Below are 14,463 nucleotides of genomic sequence, written 5' to 3' on the forward strand. Positions count from 1 at the left end.
CAACAAGATATATTAGAGATAAAGTTGAGTGAAAACTGTACTGCTCTTGACCAGAGGACTGCAAATGCCTGAAATCTCATGGGGTGGGGAGAGGGAGTTGGCACTTCCCTTCAGTTCCTTCATCTGGGTTTGTCCAGGCCTCAAAGCGCTAGCTGAGTCCCCACCCTTCCCCCAGGCAGTGGATCTTCCGCTACTCACCAGGAGGGTGGGCTTTGAGGATTCTCAGAGAGGTGAGGAAATAGGCCTCTGGAAACAGGGCTGTGGGCTTCCATCCCAGGGGGATCCTGAGCCCAGGCACAGTATATAAATGTTCCATATGTTTACCTTTATGCAAAATTAAACATATTTGTCAAAATGAAAAGTCATTATGGACTTAACCATTGTGAACAGCTAAACACCAAGCGATGAATGACGATTTAAGGAAAAAGTAGAGCAGAAGAGGCCCCAAAACACATTATACTGCACCATGCAATAATGTAATAGTCCCCAAAAGCTCAAACCAGGAAATAATACTGCTCCAGAAAACTGGCAAGGCTCTGGAAAATAGTATTTGCCAAGAAAAAAGAGTTCCTTTGAAATGGTTATTCAACTTATCATAGCAGGCGCCATTTTCTTTTGACCTCTGTGATTTCCCTGTCATGTAGTTTCTGAGAGAGCACTGCTCTGCAGGTTTTTACAACTGCTTTACACAGTTGGAAAATGATGATAAACTTCAGTTTCCACCGCTGACTGTTCCCAAGTACGACTAAGTCCTAAAGGATCCTCCTCCTGTAGGGATACAGACAGAGCTGGGAAGCCATGGCCTGTTAGAGAGAGAAAGCAAGTCCTAAGACAGAGCTCACCTTTCTGGAGTTTAACCTGGTTTGGGATTTATGTTTTCATGCAAATCTGGTCATAAAACATAATCCACACAATGTTAGATAAAGTCTACCATCTAGATTGTAAGGAACAACAACAAAAAAAGCTACATAATTGGCCATCTTCCTTGCTCAAAAATGTCATCATTTATTACTCCGTGCCTTTCCTTTTCAGTTTAAGCTGATCAAGATGAACTTAAAAGCAACAGTGCAGCAAGAACAAGGCATTCAACAAATAGCTGATAGATGGAAAGAATAAGAGGTTCACAGGATGAGTGCGTGCATGATGAGAAACACTAATTAAAACAATATAGTTGGTCTGGTGTTTTTAGTTTTCTTTACAAGAAAATGCACCCCAACACTCAATTTCATCGTGTGGAAAATGTGGGTAAATATAATGCAGTTGAAAAATAGAATCTATATGATTCCAGGTAGAGAAACAATTAGTGAGAAATTGAAAGGTTAGTAAGAGAAATGGGAACGGATAAAGAGACATGGGCAAAATATGATCTGGGAAGCTCCATGGAATGGAGAAGAGCGTGAAAGGGAGGAGGTCTGAAGCACGTGGTAGTTTTCCAGTCCGTCACTTGCTCTCTGTAAGGGACCACTTTCATTCTGGAGAGGTCTCTTGAATGAGGTGAGTTTTTAAATGAAGGATTTGGAGAAAATGGTGAGGCTGGCTGTCAGAGCAGAATATCACTCTGGAGCAGCAGGGGGAGAGTGGCTGCTAAAAAGAAACGAGGACGGAGAAAGGAGCCAGTGCCTCAGGCTGGAAGGAAGCAGTAAAACAGACACAGAGGCTGCGCTGAGGCAGTTAATCTGCAGCCGCCTCAGGGGATGGCAGACCTAACAATAACCACATCAAAACACAATTCGATGAGAGGGAAAGATGTTGTGAGGAATTTAAATCAAATAAAAATAAAGACCATCAAAGCGTAGAGAGAATGAGGATGTTAAAACAATAAGGGGGCCCTTTCTCTACCAGTGACATTACATCATCAGCAAACTTCCCTGCTCTAGATTCTAAAGACATTGTAACCTGGGGGCCCACTTGCAACCTTCGCATTTCCAGAAATAGCAGCAGATGATGCAGAGTTTCCCATCAGGAACCAGACATTTTTATCTTTCTGTCATCCTTAAGGAAAAAATAAAAATCACCCTAGCTTATTTTATTGAGTGCTTCCTGTTTGGCAGGCACTGTTCTGAGTACTTCCTACATGAATTCAGCTATCTTCAGAACAGCTCTGTTTTATTATTGTACGCATTTTTCAATCGAGGAAAATGAGGTACAGAAATGTTAAGTAAATGTTAAGTAACCCTCCCAGAGTCACACAGCGAGTAAGCAAGGAAGCCTGGATGCAAACTCAGGCAACCTGGCCCGAGTCCACGTTCATGACCAATGCATGTCACTCTCTCCAAAGATACCAGCAGCAACACTGGAAACTTCTGCACTGCCTTCCAAGGACCTCATTGTCACAGGGAGACAGGACACTAGGTGCAAACCGAGCTGTTTCTATGAGATGCACAGTGTGGAGACAGGAGTGCACGTACTTGTGACAAGGGGAATCTGGCTCATTTACCCTCCATATTTGGTTCATTCATGAGAACGCTGACCTGGTCCTAGTCCTTTGAGAAATTTTTAATGTCGTCTCATGTCTTTTCTCAAATATGAACACCTAGTAGGCTCTTTATAAAGTCCGGTTTGCTATCAGATTTAATTTTTAAAATATAAGATATCTCACCAAGTACTCAGTGTTTATACACTCTTGTCTGTATAGGTTAGACCTTAAACTTAACTGGATTTTCTAATTATTGCCATTTTTGTTTTCCTGAAGCCTGATACTGGGCTTCTGGATTTGCAAATTTGCAGAATGTGTTCCTTCATATTTGTCCTTTTGTGAGCAGTACAATCCATTGCTGATTTACAAGGTCAGGTTCACCTCACAGTAACTGCAGTAGAATGGACCAGGTTTAGAAAGGTGGAAGAGAGGAATAATAATAGGATGTGTGCGAACTAAAAAAGTATATATAAATATATATTCTAAATAGAGAAAGGGTATCTGAGCAAATCAGTTATAAAAGACTCTAATCTTTCACGAGAGAGAAAAATGCTGATGTTGATGGGAATGTATTTCCTTTTATTAATCTGATAGGTGTCTTCTCCTTGAAGACAGTATTCACCAGTTAACAGCTTCAGCAAATCTCCAGGCCCTCAGTCCATCCTTGTCTTGGTAATTTTGGAACACAGTGTGGCATCTTCTTTCTTGGCTCCAATAAATCGCAGGGTTTGCTGCTCATCTTCTTTAGCAAGAGTTCTGATTCTTTTATAAAAATGGGCCTCTGAGTGTGAAAGGCCGTCTAAGCCCCTAAAGGTATCTTGGGTTGAAGAAAGAGAGACTTTCGAATGTGGCAATAAAAAATAAATTACACAGCATTAAATTTAGTAAGTAAGCAAGATAATAGAGTCTGAAACCAAGGTGCTGAGTGAGCAAGCTTCCACCTTAGTCAGAACTGAGCTGTGATGTGACCCGAATGCTAGTCCTGCCATGTGTAAGATGCATTATTGAGAGGGCATCCGTTATCGGCATTAGTTATTCAGTGTGTATGACATTTTTCATTACTAAACTTCTCTTTTCCAAAGCCTATAACTCAGTGGTAAAAATTTATATCTTCCATTATTTTTAAAGGACCAGATTTGGCATACAAATTCTAGTGCTTAAAATGGAATTTTATTTCAGGAGAAAATTGGGCTGCATTCAAGTAAGATTCTATTGCATATTACAGAGGCTTACTAGCTTAACTGTTATGTCTAAGCATAAGAGAAATAATTGATCCTGTGTGGGATAATATTTTTATTCCTGCAAGCACAATGCAGACAGCCTTGCAACCATATGAAAATATCGATCTGGCAAGTCGGGAGCCCCCAGAAGTTTCGATTCCTTCTCTGGGTGCCCACTGAAGGTATTTCTGGGAATGACAGTTCTAGAATAAAGCCTCAGCATAGCCTTCATGTTTTAAGGAAAGCCAGGGGGGCTTGTAAATGTGAACAGCCCACAAGTGAAAACAGAGATGAGATGGATCCCACCACTCAGCTGGCTCTAAAGGTCCAGGGCCGGGAGCAGGTGTGCTCAGGAGCTTCCAGTGGACACGGTCGTCTGTGGTGTGGTCTCTCCCCAGTGAATTGAGGTTCACGATGTCATTATTGGACATCGGGTCACTGGCCCAAGACAGCATTTGTCAACATTTTAAGAGTCATGCACCCTTTGGAGACACTTGATAATGTTGCCATTTCACTGTCTTGTCCACAGTGCTCAAGGTCAAGTCTTATTAAAATGGACTTATTAAAGCGGCCACCGTAACACATGACTTCTCATTTCTTTACTTCTTTTAAATTAGTAATTAATTAATTAGATATATTAGATCCTCCTCTAAAAACAGGTTCTAATTGGAGGGAAAAGGGTTTGAGGAAAAAACGCCTTTCACAGTGCCTGGTACATAGCAGGATCTCAACACTGTTAGTTCTCTAGCTGGGTTACTGGTTGTAAAGATGCAGCAAGGGAAACTAGTGTCCCACCCTTACTGGATTCTCTACCCACTTGACAATGTATATTCAGGTTTAGCTTGACCGTAGATCTTTGACAGTGATTGGGAAAAATGCCACTTGGCTAATTGTCCAAAAGAAGGTGAAATTGTTACTAGCGAAGAGAAGAAAGGTTATAAGGGACAAGGAATTCATAGAATTATTGACTCATATTTTGCATGAGATTATTTTTTCTTTAGGGTGTTAGTATCCCGAGTCTTCATATATCTTATTGTTTTATTTATTTTGCATGCCGTCTTTCCCACGGTCTCTCTTTGCAGACAGAACTCAGTCTTTTTTAAATTTTTTTTAAACATCTTTATTGGAGTATAACTGCTTTACAATGGTGTGTTAGTTTCTGCTTTAAAACAAAGTGAATCAGCTATACGTGTACATATATCCCCATATCTCCTCCCTCTTCCGTCTCCCTCCCACCCTCCCCATCCTACCCCTCTAGGTGGTCACAAAGCACCGAGCTGATCTCCCTGTGAGTTAGAATTAGTCTTCTTTAAGGCATCAGGAGTCCCCAGCATAGAGCTTCAAGCCCCTGGGCTGGTTCATCAGACTGAAGATCAGTCTTTGTTTGAAATTGACACACACTTACTCTCTCTCTGCAGTTTCAGTCAATGCCAAGCACACAATTACTTTCTTTAGATTGATTTAGCATAGTTTGGAATACAATAAATTGATTCAGGTTGCACTTCACATTGGGTAGAAAAGAAATATATACTCTTTCTGGTCCATTTGCCCAGCAGTAGATACTCTTTGGATGGAGTGAATAACTAATCATACAAATTCTAAGTAGAGCACGAAATGCTCTATTTCAAAGCATTGTATGTTGACCATACGACGAAGTCTCAAGTATCTTTAATCTATCAATCTATTAGGAACTGGAGTTAAAGGAAATCAATTGCCTGTGAATTACAAGGTAAAATTTGCTTTGTTAGATATTATTAATTCAAAAAACTTCCAGCCTATGTGAAGAGATTTCAATTGAAGGCAAGTGTAGTGCCTTTTGGCCATTTTCTTCTTACTTAGACCGCAGGAACTTAAGTGTAAATCTATTAATGAACAATTGGCATTCCTAAAAGCTTATTACATCTAAAAGCTTAAGACTATCCATGTGCCTTCTTCCTATCAACACAGTTCCTTTTCATTTTATTCATGTATAGCTCTTTTAGAACTAGAAATTCCTAGCCAGTGAAATCATTTTATTTCTTTCTCAGAGGAATTTTGAGTGAGAAGAAAATTGGTTCCATGTAAATTGTAGTCGTGTGCTCAGCTGGCACTTCACATTGTGCTGGGCAGCACAGCTCTGTCTGACGTACAGAAAATCATGCTAAAAAATAAGCTGACCTGCCCTAGACGCAGAAAGACAGTGTGGCTCAAATACCACATGATACTCCAGGTCTCACTGAAGGTCCCTGAAAAAAGCTCACGTGTCCAGCCCTCCATACACTGTCACACTGGCCCTGTGGCCAAAGCCACCTCAGTCTTCATCAAGAGTAACCATGAAGGAACGGTGACACCAGACAAGACTAGGGCGTTAGAACACCAGCTCTCCCACCTGCTCCGGGCGATGCTGACAGCAGACCAGGAGCTACCAGGCCCATCCTTCATCCTCATCGTCATCCTCTCCCTACCTTCATCCACTCTTTCTCTACCCCTCTTCATGCTCTCACACCACAGAGGACCTTCTTGTCTCAGAGGAAGCCAAGCTTCCTCACTCACTTATTCAACCGCATTATTGAGCACCTCTTGTGGGCCGGGTTCAGTGAAGGGCTCCAAGTTAGCTCCTTACTGCAAGGGGCTCTTTATTTAGGAGGGGAGGTTGACATGCAACGGCTGACAAAACAGGGACTTAAATGCAATGCTAGAGGTTTGTTCAGTGTTGGCGACTCACAGAAAGGAGTGAACAATTATGCTTTGGAGGGAGATGAGTGACCAGGGAAGGATAAGGATAAAGAGGTGTCAGAGCAGGCTGTAGAGGAAGACACGTTTTATCTAGGCTCGCAAGAAAGCATAGGACTAGAGTAATTCACACTCTGAATGATATAATCATTTTTCTGGATGTCCCACAAAAATCTCAAACTGAGCTCACTACCCCGAACCACCCACTGACCCACACTCAACCTGCTCTCCTAAGTGATTTCCCCATATTGGCTTTTGGTATCATTAAGCAACAACATCAGGTCTTGAAACTGGAGGCAACTTTGATTTCTGTGTCTCCTTTATACCTCACATCCTAAGATCTCTGGGATGAATCCGTTTTACTCAAGAAATATCAACTTGACCCATCCCCTCATCTTCTTCTCCATGAGAAGCCCATGTCAACCTTCTCTTGGACTCGTTACCGTAGACTCTTTACCGCAAGTTACTTCTTAACAGGAACAGGTAACATATATTTTCGGCCTCCAGCTGTATTGAATGCCCCTCTGTGTACGCCCTGGGTAAGCCAGGCTGCACCACTGTGTGTGTGTGTGTGTGTGTGTGTGTGTGTGTACATAGGCTTGCAGCCTGGAAATTCCTCCTTTTTGCTTTAATGCAACCCCCCCGAGTGGCCTTTTCATGTGGAAAACTCTTTCCATCATTCGAATCCACTGCTGTGTCTATAATTTTTCTGACCTCTCTTACCCATACCTTTAATGGAACACAGCACAACGAATTGTAAGGAGTTATTCGAACAAGCTGAACACAGTAGGATACAAACAGAAAGTAACTTGATTTTTATTTTTTTGTCATTACTGCCTTTTAAACTTGCTCTTTTGAATGTATTTTTCCCCTTATTCCCTTATGTAATCTTGGAGTGATCCTATAGCTTTTACAGCATTCTCGGGTATTAACAAATTGTGTAGGCTTGCAGAAACGAGAAGTGTAGACAAATCTACTATCAGCAATTGATTCTGTCATTCAACAGAAAGCACAGGGGGCTGGGAGTGGCAGTGGTGAGTTCAGAGAAAAGTTCCTGTGTCAGATGGCTAATGTGGTTGTATCCTGGGGTCAAGGACAATTGTCCATGTCCAACAACCACATGTTGTCTCTTTCATTTGTGGGGATTTGGTGGGGTCTTCAGAGAACCACTCTGCTTGTCCTCTGCCACTTGGACCATCTTGCTATCATTCCCTGAACAAGCTAAGCTTCTCCCAGCGGGCCATGAATGACCCCTTCACCCCAGCTTCTGGCCATCCACCCAGCAGGATCTATCTCTGTTGGTCACCTTGCCTCACAGATAATCAACTCCACAGAAGGTTTTTCAAAATAAACTTTTAATTTTAGAATAGTTTTAGATTCATAGAAAAGTTGCCAAGATATTAGAGTTCCCACGTACCTCACATCTAGTTGCCCTTATTGTTAACCTCTTACATCAGTGTGGTATGTTTGACACAACCAATGAACCAATATTTACACTTTATTATTAACTAAAGTCTATACTTTATTCAGTTCCTTTTTTTCTTTTTCCACCTAATGTCCTTTATCTGTTCCAGGATCCCTCATTAAATTTAGTCCTTGTGTTTCCTCAGGCCCCCCGTTAGCTGTGAAAGGTTCTCAGCCTTCTCTTGGTTTTGATGAGCCTGCTGATTTTGAGGCATATCGGTCAGGTATCTGGTAGAATGTCCTTAATTGACGACATTCGTGATTACACTGGAGTTACCAGTTTTGAGGAAGAAGACCACACACAAAGTGCCATTCTCATCACATTATATCAAGAGTACACACTGTCTACATGACCTTCACTGTTGATGCTGACCTGGATCAGTTGGCTGATGTAGTGTTTGTTCAGTTTCTCCACTGGAAAGTTACTCTTTATGTTTCCCGCCTTTCAACACTGTACATTTTGGAAAGAAGTCCTTATGGGCAGCCCATATTGAGGGAGTGGGGAGTTACGGTCTACCACTCTGTGGACAGAGTAGCTACAGAAATTATTTTTTGCACACAGCTTCTTCTGCATAGGTGGGCTGTCAATTGGTCTCTGAATTTGGGGCCGCTGCCCCCTAAACTCTAGGGAAAGTTGCATTCAGTGTCCTGTTAAACTGTCACAGTTCAGTGATTCTGAAAGTGTGGCCCTGGACCAGCAGCATCAGCATCACTGGAGAGTTTGTTGGAAATGCAAATCCTCAGCTCCCACCCCTGACCTTCTGAATCAGAGACTCCAGGGCTGGGGCCCAGCAGTCTGTTTTATCAAGTCCAACACCTGGTTCTTTCTTTTTTTTTTTCCAGCACCTGGTTCTGATGCAAGCTGAAGTTTGAGTACCACTGTGGTTAACAGTTTATGTGTACTCTACCCTGAACTCCCATCAGCCAGCCTCGCACGTAACTTGACACGGGGTAGGAGCTCAAAAATGAGCTGCAATTTTCTTCTATTTTATTCTCTGTCATTGAAATTGCACTGTCGTTTTTTTTTTTAACATCTTTATTGGAGTATAATTGCTTTACAATGGTGTGTTAGTTTCTGCTTTATAACAAAGGGAATCAGCTATACGTATACATATATCCCCCATAACTCCTCCCTCTTGCGTCTTCGTCTCAATGGGTAGGGTTGTGTTCCTGTCTTCCTAGTTGTTTGGCATAGGGTGTCCAGCACTGTAGCTTGCTGGTCATTGAATGGAGTTAGGTCTTAGCATTGAGATGGAGATCTCTGAGAGAGTTTTTGCAGTTTGATGTTACGTGGGGCTGGGAGGTCTCTGGTAGGTGAATGTCCTGAACTCGGCTCTTCCACCTCAGAGGCTCAGGCCTGACACCCAGCTGAAGCACCAAGAGTCTGTCATCCACCCGACCAGTTACATGGGGAGTTTCTTGCCTTTTGGGAGGTCTGAGGTCTTCTGCCAGCGTTCAGTAGGTGTTCTGTAGGAGCTGTTCCACAAGTAGATGTATTTTTGATGTATTTGTGGGGAGGGAGGTGATCTCCCCATCTTACTCCTCTGCCATCTTGAAGGTATCCTCCACTGTCTTTGTTTTTAAAGGCGATATTAGCTCCTTGCTGTTGTTGGGCCTTGGGTGCTTCCCCATCTTTTATGAGTTCCTTCAATTCTGCTCATACCTTTTATTAAAATCTTTTTAGTTGAAACTTTTGGAGTATGCCATCTATGTCCTATCAGAACCCTGATGGATACAGTGCCCTCAGATTTTATTCGTTTTTGTCAAGGACTGAAAATGGAACACTTTTTTCCAAAGAAGAAAATTACTAATGATGTGCTTTTAGGCTTTGGTTATTTGAGTGTGAAGAACCTCCCAGTACTGTTCTGAAGAAATAGCTGGATTTATTGTCTATGTAGGTCTGTGTGCCAGAATTATGCCCAGTCCATTGTACATTATCCATTTAATTCTCACAATAATAATCATGAGGTTTTATTATTTCAGTTTTACTTGATATCAAAGCTCGGAACAGTTGTGACTTGCATCACATTACAAAGCTAGAAGAAACGGGAGCACTGGGACCGGAGCATCTGTATGATGACAAAACCAGGGTCCTTCAGGCCCTTCTAGTCCCCAAGCATTGTCCCTTTGCATAGGTGACACTGCAAATACTCCACAGGAAGGGGGTTACTGGCCAGTCTGAGGCAGAGGACAAAGCCCTAGAGATACCTGCAGCACAGCTTCTGCTTCATGTACAGGAACAGAGAATGTAGCAGGGGTCTGACAGCGCTACAGTGGACAGGGTGAGGAGAGAGATTAGAAGTCAAGGTTAAGGGCACAAAAAGTGTGTGTGTTTAGGATTAGGCTGTAAACTCAGAAGGAAATTGTGTAATATTTATAGATGAAGAAGAGGACAAAAATAGACCCTACTGCAATTCAATTTCCACAAAAGAAGCAGTTAGGAGAGACAACTATAAGGATGGTATCAGTTAGCATTTGGAGAGTGAGTGAGATTAAGCTAATTTGTCAACTCTCCTTGCTGAGGCTTCTTTCTCTAGCCTAGTTGCCCCTGGGCAGATGATGGCAGTCACTAGAATATGCCAAGACAGCATGTCCAGGGAAGCAATGCCAGACGGAGGCTGTAATCATTATCCCACTAATTAATGGCATTTCTCCTCCTGCGTACAAATGCCAGCCCCTAAAAAGGGAACAGTGGATTTCAACTCAAAGTCTCCACTGAGCACGGCAAGACTTTGCCTTCCATAAATAGCATCCATAAGAACCTGCCTTGAAAAACACCTTTTAGTGAGTGGTTCTTATGGTCATAAATAAATGCCTGTTGAATAAGAGGGAATGGGAATTGTAGCTAGATTGAAACATCACCTTCCTGATTACAGGGCACTGAAATTGTGACACTTCATCCCAGCTCTGTGACTTGTGCCAGGGAGACCATGGTAAAAAGCCTTCGTGGAGCTTATCACAGTGCAGCAGGAGGGTTAGACAAGATAGAAGTAAACTTTCACATCACACTAGGTACCATAAAGGAAATAAACAAAATAGGATGGAAAATAGTATGGTAGTCAAAGGCCTCGGAGGAAGAAATATTTGGGCACAGACTTAGAGGATTAAAAAAAAAAAATACACACACACACACACACACACAGAAACTGCCCATTCAAAATACACAAGCAAAGTTTTTCAGGTGGAAAGAGCAGTCAGGACAATAGTATGGATTTGGGAAGGTTCTTGGTACTTTTGACTTCATGAACTCAGCACAGAGTGCAAGAAGGGAGAGGGCAGGAGACGAAGCTGGAAAGAAGGGTCAATTTGAGACCACGCATGAGCCCTGGACGAGCCCTTGGCCTCCCAGCACCATGATTCTACGAGGCCGTCTGGCCCTGGGTTTCAGAAGGTGGACGCACTTCCTTTGTTTGCTGGGGATCAGGTTCTGCTCCTGGCAGGCTGTCGGTAGAGCTCTCACTTGGCAGGTGCACGCTCCCTTGACTTCATAAATGCACAGCCTGTAGTCAAGAATTTCCAAATGTGATTAAAATGAAACTGCCATGGAAGTCAGGCTTGGCCGCCTGTCTCTCAGGTACTGAGAAGGAAGAGTGCCTTCCAGACCTGGCAGGTAACCTCAGTGACATTGTTTGGAATAGATTTAGGAAGGGCTGCCAGGTAGACAGGAGATTTCAATAACTGTGCAGCCAAATTAGTAATTAGAAGGACTGGGTACTGGGAACGCACCATGGAAAACTTCCTGACCTCCCAATAGTCGAAGTCATTGAGATAAATGAGCTCTGAAAACAGTGCTTCATTTGAGAAGGAGCACATACTTCATGATTAACTCCAGATGACCACACTCCCTGGAGACTGACCAAACCCTGTTCCTGGAAATCAGAAAACGATAACTTCTCAGTAGCACTTATGGCCAGTTCAGCCCTTGAACAGTTCAAAAGAGGGAAGAATTGGCCCAAAATGTCCTATATCAGCAGAGAAGCAGAGATAAAATACATTTTCCTGGATAGTTTTAGTTTGGATCCAAGGTCAGCAGACCAAATCGCTACAATTTCCTTTCTCAGTGGTTAGTTGTGCCATGGAAGAGATGGTTCCAGAAGGATAAACAAAGGTAATGCTTTAAGTAAACAGACTGTACCTGCTTGTGAGAGTAACGACAGTCCACAGCCCACACGGCAACAGCCCACTTCCTCTGTGGCTGGTTTTAATTGAAACCGACAGAGCTGTGGAGCTCGCTGGGTTTTGCATAAATCATCATCGGTAATACACTTTCAAGGGTAATCACGACATTAATATACCAAGCAGGAAGTGAAATAATTAAAATTTAGCATAGTGAGGTATTGAAGTTTCCAAAATTAATCTGAAGCACCTTTCCTCAGTACAAATGAGCAATTGCTTCGATCCATAGAAAAGGATATTCAAAGAAATACTGCATTACGTAGTCCATCAGCAACAAAAGAAATACCACTCTTCTTCCTACACTGCAAATCATCTGCTTATATTTTAATTCCTTTTCCTTTCTTCTCTGGTGGTGCAAGGTTTTTTTTTTGTTGTTGTTCTTTTAAATTTGTTTTACCTGCCTTTAAGCTAAATATGTGTCAAAAAGCCATGTAGATTAGAAATCCCACAAATCTGCAAGTGTTAGAGAGAAAAGCTGCCCCCTTATGATCTTTAGGAAGACAGTTCCAGTACAGAGAGTGAACATGGACATGTTCACAACAGGGAGAAACCTAGGGTGATAAACATCTCACTTCAATATAGCTGCTTAGAAGGTAACGAAGTATCCAGGCTGGATCCCATAGTGAGCCACAGGGGTAAGACACTCAATGGCTCACTTGTTCTGATGGAGTCAGCATCTTTAATGCTTGATGCTTTAAAAGATGATAAGCAAAAACCTCCCCGTCGTAATATGTAATCTCATATGCAGGCAGCTTGAGAACAGCAATATTTTGCAGTGGGCCCCACCCCTGTGTTCCAAGTCCAGGAACAGCTTGACCTAGCAGCACAGAAATAGCAATCAGACATTGAGAAGGGGCTCCCTCCAGTGGGCAAGATCCCTGGTACCCAGACAGCATCCCAGCTAAAAGCCAACCCTCCTCTGAGCTGTAAAGCAGGTAAAGTCAGCCCCTGTAAGTTAGGAGTGACTTGACTTACCTCTTCACTCACATTGGTGTTATTTCTTTTCTCCTCAATATCACACCTTCCATTGGGAGTTAGGGGCCTAAGGAGTATCTGGAGAAAAAAGTGGTAATGAACTCCAGTCACCCTTACAATAATTACTTGAACGGGCAATTTCATCTAGACTTCACTGACGAGAGGGGACACAAAGAAGAATGTCCGATGGTGGACTATCAGACACTGGGGAAGGTGCATTCGCAGTGAGACCCATGCCTCTTACATCACATTGTTCACATCATACTCCCCATGCTGTTTGTATGTAAAGCCAATTCTTAGGACTTATCATTTGAAGCAAACACTGCCATTTCGTACGTTGAAAGATTCCCTGGTGGGTTTGGTCACCCTCGAGTGATGGGATATGCAAGAATAAGTACAGAGTGAGGAGAGCTGTCTCCCCTCCAGGAAATGTGCAAAGTGTCCTATTTATAAATGACTGTGATGATACAGCAAGAGACATTTGCTTCCAGATTTTATTTTGGTTTTGATCAGGTTGAATTTTGATAACTTTGTCATCAAGCATAATTAACAAAATAATGTAATTATGGAATACATGGCACAGGTGAAACTTAATTATTTGGACTCCCAGGAAATGAGCTCTTACAAGCAAAGTAGCAACTTGAAGGAGGATCAGGAAACCGTGTGTCATCCTTCTCTGATTTAGCGGTGATGCCATCTGTACTAGGCTGAGTCCAAGCCAGCAGCCAGCCAGCCAGGAGGCTAAATGCAGGAGCAGTGGGTTGCAACCCCAGCGAACATCTGGTCCCTTGAGCAGCCAAGGCAGTTCCATAAACGGTGAGAGCGGTGGGCCTTCAGAGAAAACATGAAAAATGAAAAATGTAACCTTTTCTCCTGCCAGCTAACCTTCCCTACTTTGGCTCTCTCTCTGTCGAAAATACAAGGCAGAGCCGATTATAAAATCGTTGCTATAGGCTGTTTGTGTCCCGCCAAATGCACGTGTTCAAACCTCATCCCCAGGGTAACGCTATGTGGAGGTGGAGCCTTTGGGGTGATTAGGTTATAGGAGCAGAGCCTTCATCAAGGGGATTAGTGCTCTTAGAAAAGAGACCCTAGAAAGCACCCTTCCCTCTTCCTCCGGGTGAGAACACAGACACATGAGAGTCAGGAAGCAGGTGCTCACCAGACACTGTACCTGCCGTCACCTGGAATTTGGACCTTCCAGCCTCCAGAACCGTGAGAAATAAGGTCTGTTATTTCAGTCACCCAGTCTGTGGTATTTTGTTATAGCAGCCAGAACAGACTTAGACAGTAGTGATTAGGGAGATAAAAGTTCTCTAGTAGACAATGCGTAATTTGAGACCAGGAACTGGAACAATGCATGACACCAAGTTACTGTTCAGTTTACTAAGTGAATTTACTTATTAGTTCTGTGCCAGCTTGGGTCTGGACTGAGGACTGACTTCTACACAGACCAGACCCAGAGATTACAGAAAGTTCTGAGTTTTTCCTCCCCTCAAA

The 14,463-nt window shown here is 42.8% G+C and overlaps 1 long non-coding RNA gene across 1 annotated transcript in view; it reads left to right on the forward strand.

The window, feature by feature from the left end:
- LOC136792798 (uncharacterized) overlaps positions 1-14,463 on the forward strand; it is a 217,555-nt gene that overhangs the window by 159,677 nt on the left and 43,415 nt on the right. Inside the window, exon 3 of the long non-coding RNA XR_010837233.1 lies at positions 8,656-8,763. This is a non-coding gene — a long non-coding RNA (uncharacterized lncRNA). The remainder of the gene's footprint in view (positions 1-8,655; positions 8,764-14,463) is intronic.

The sequence above is a fragment of the Kogia breviceps genome, chromosome 16 (genome assembly GCF_026419965.1).
Source record: "Kogia breviceps isolate mKogBre1 chromosome 16, mKogBre1 haplotype 1, whole genome shotgun sequence".
NCBI classification, from domain to species: Eukaryota; Metazoa; Chordata; class Mammalia; order Artiodactyla; family Physeteridae; genus Kogia; species Kogia breviceps.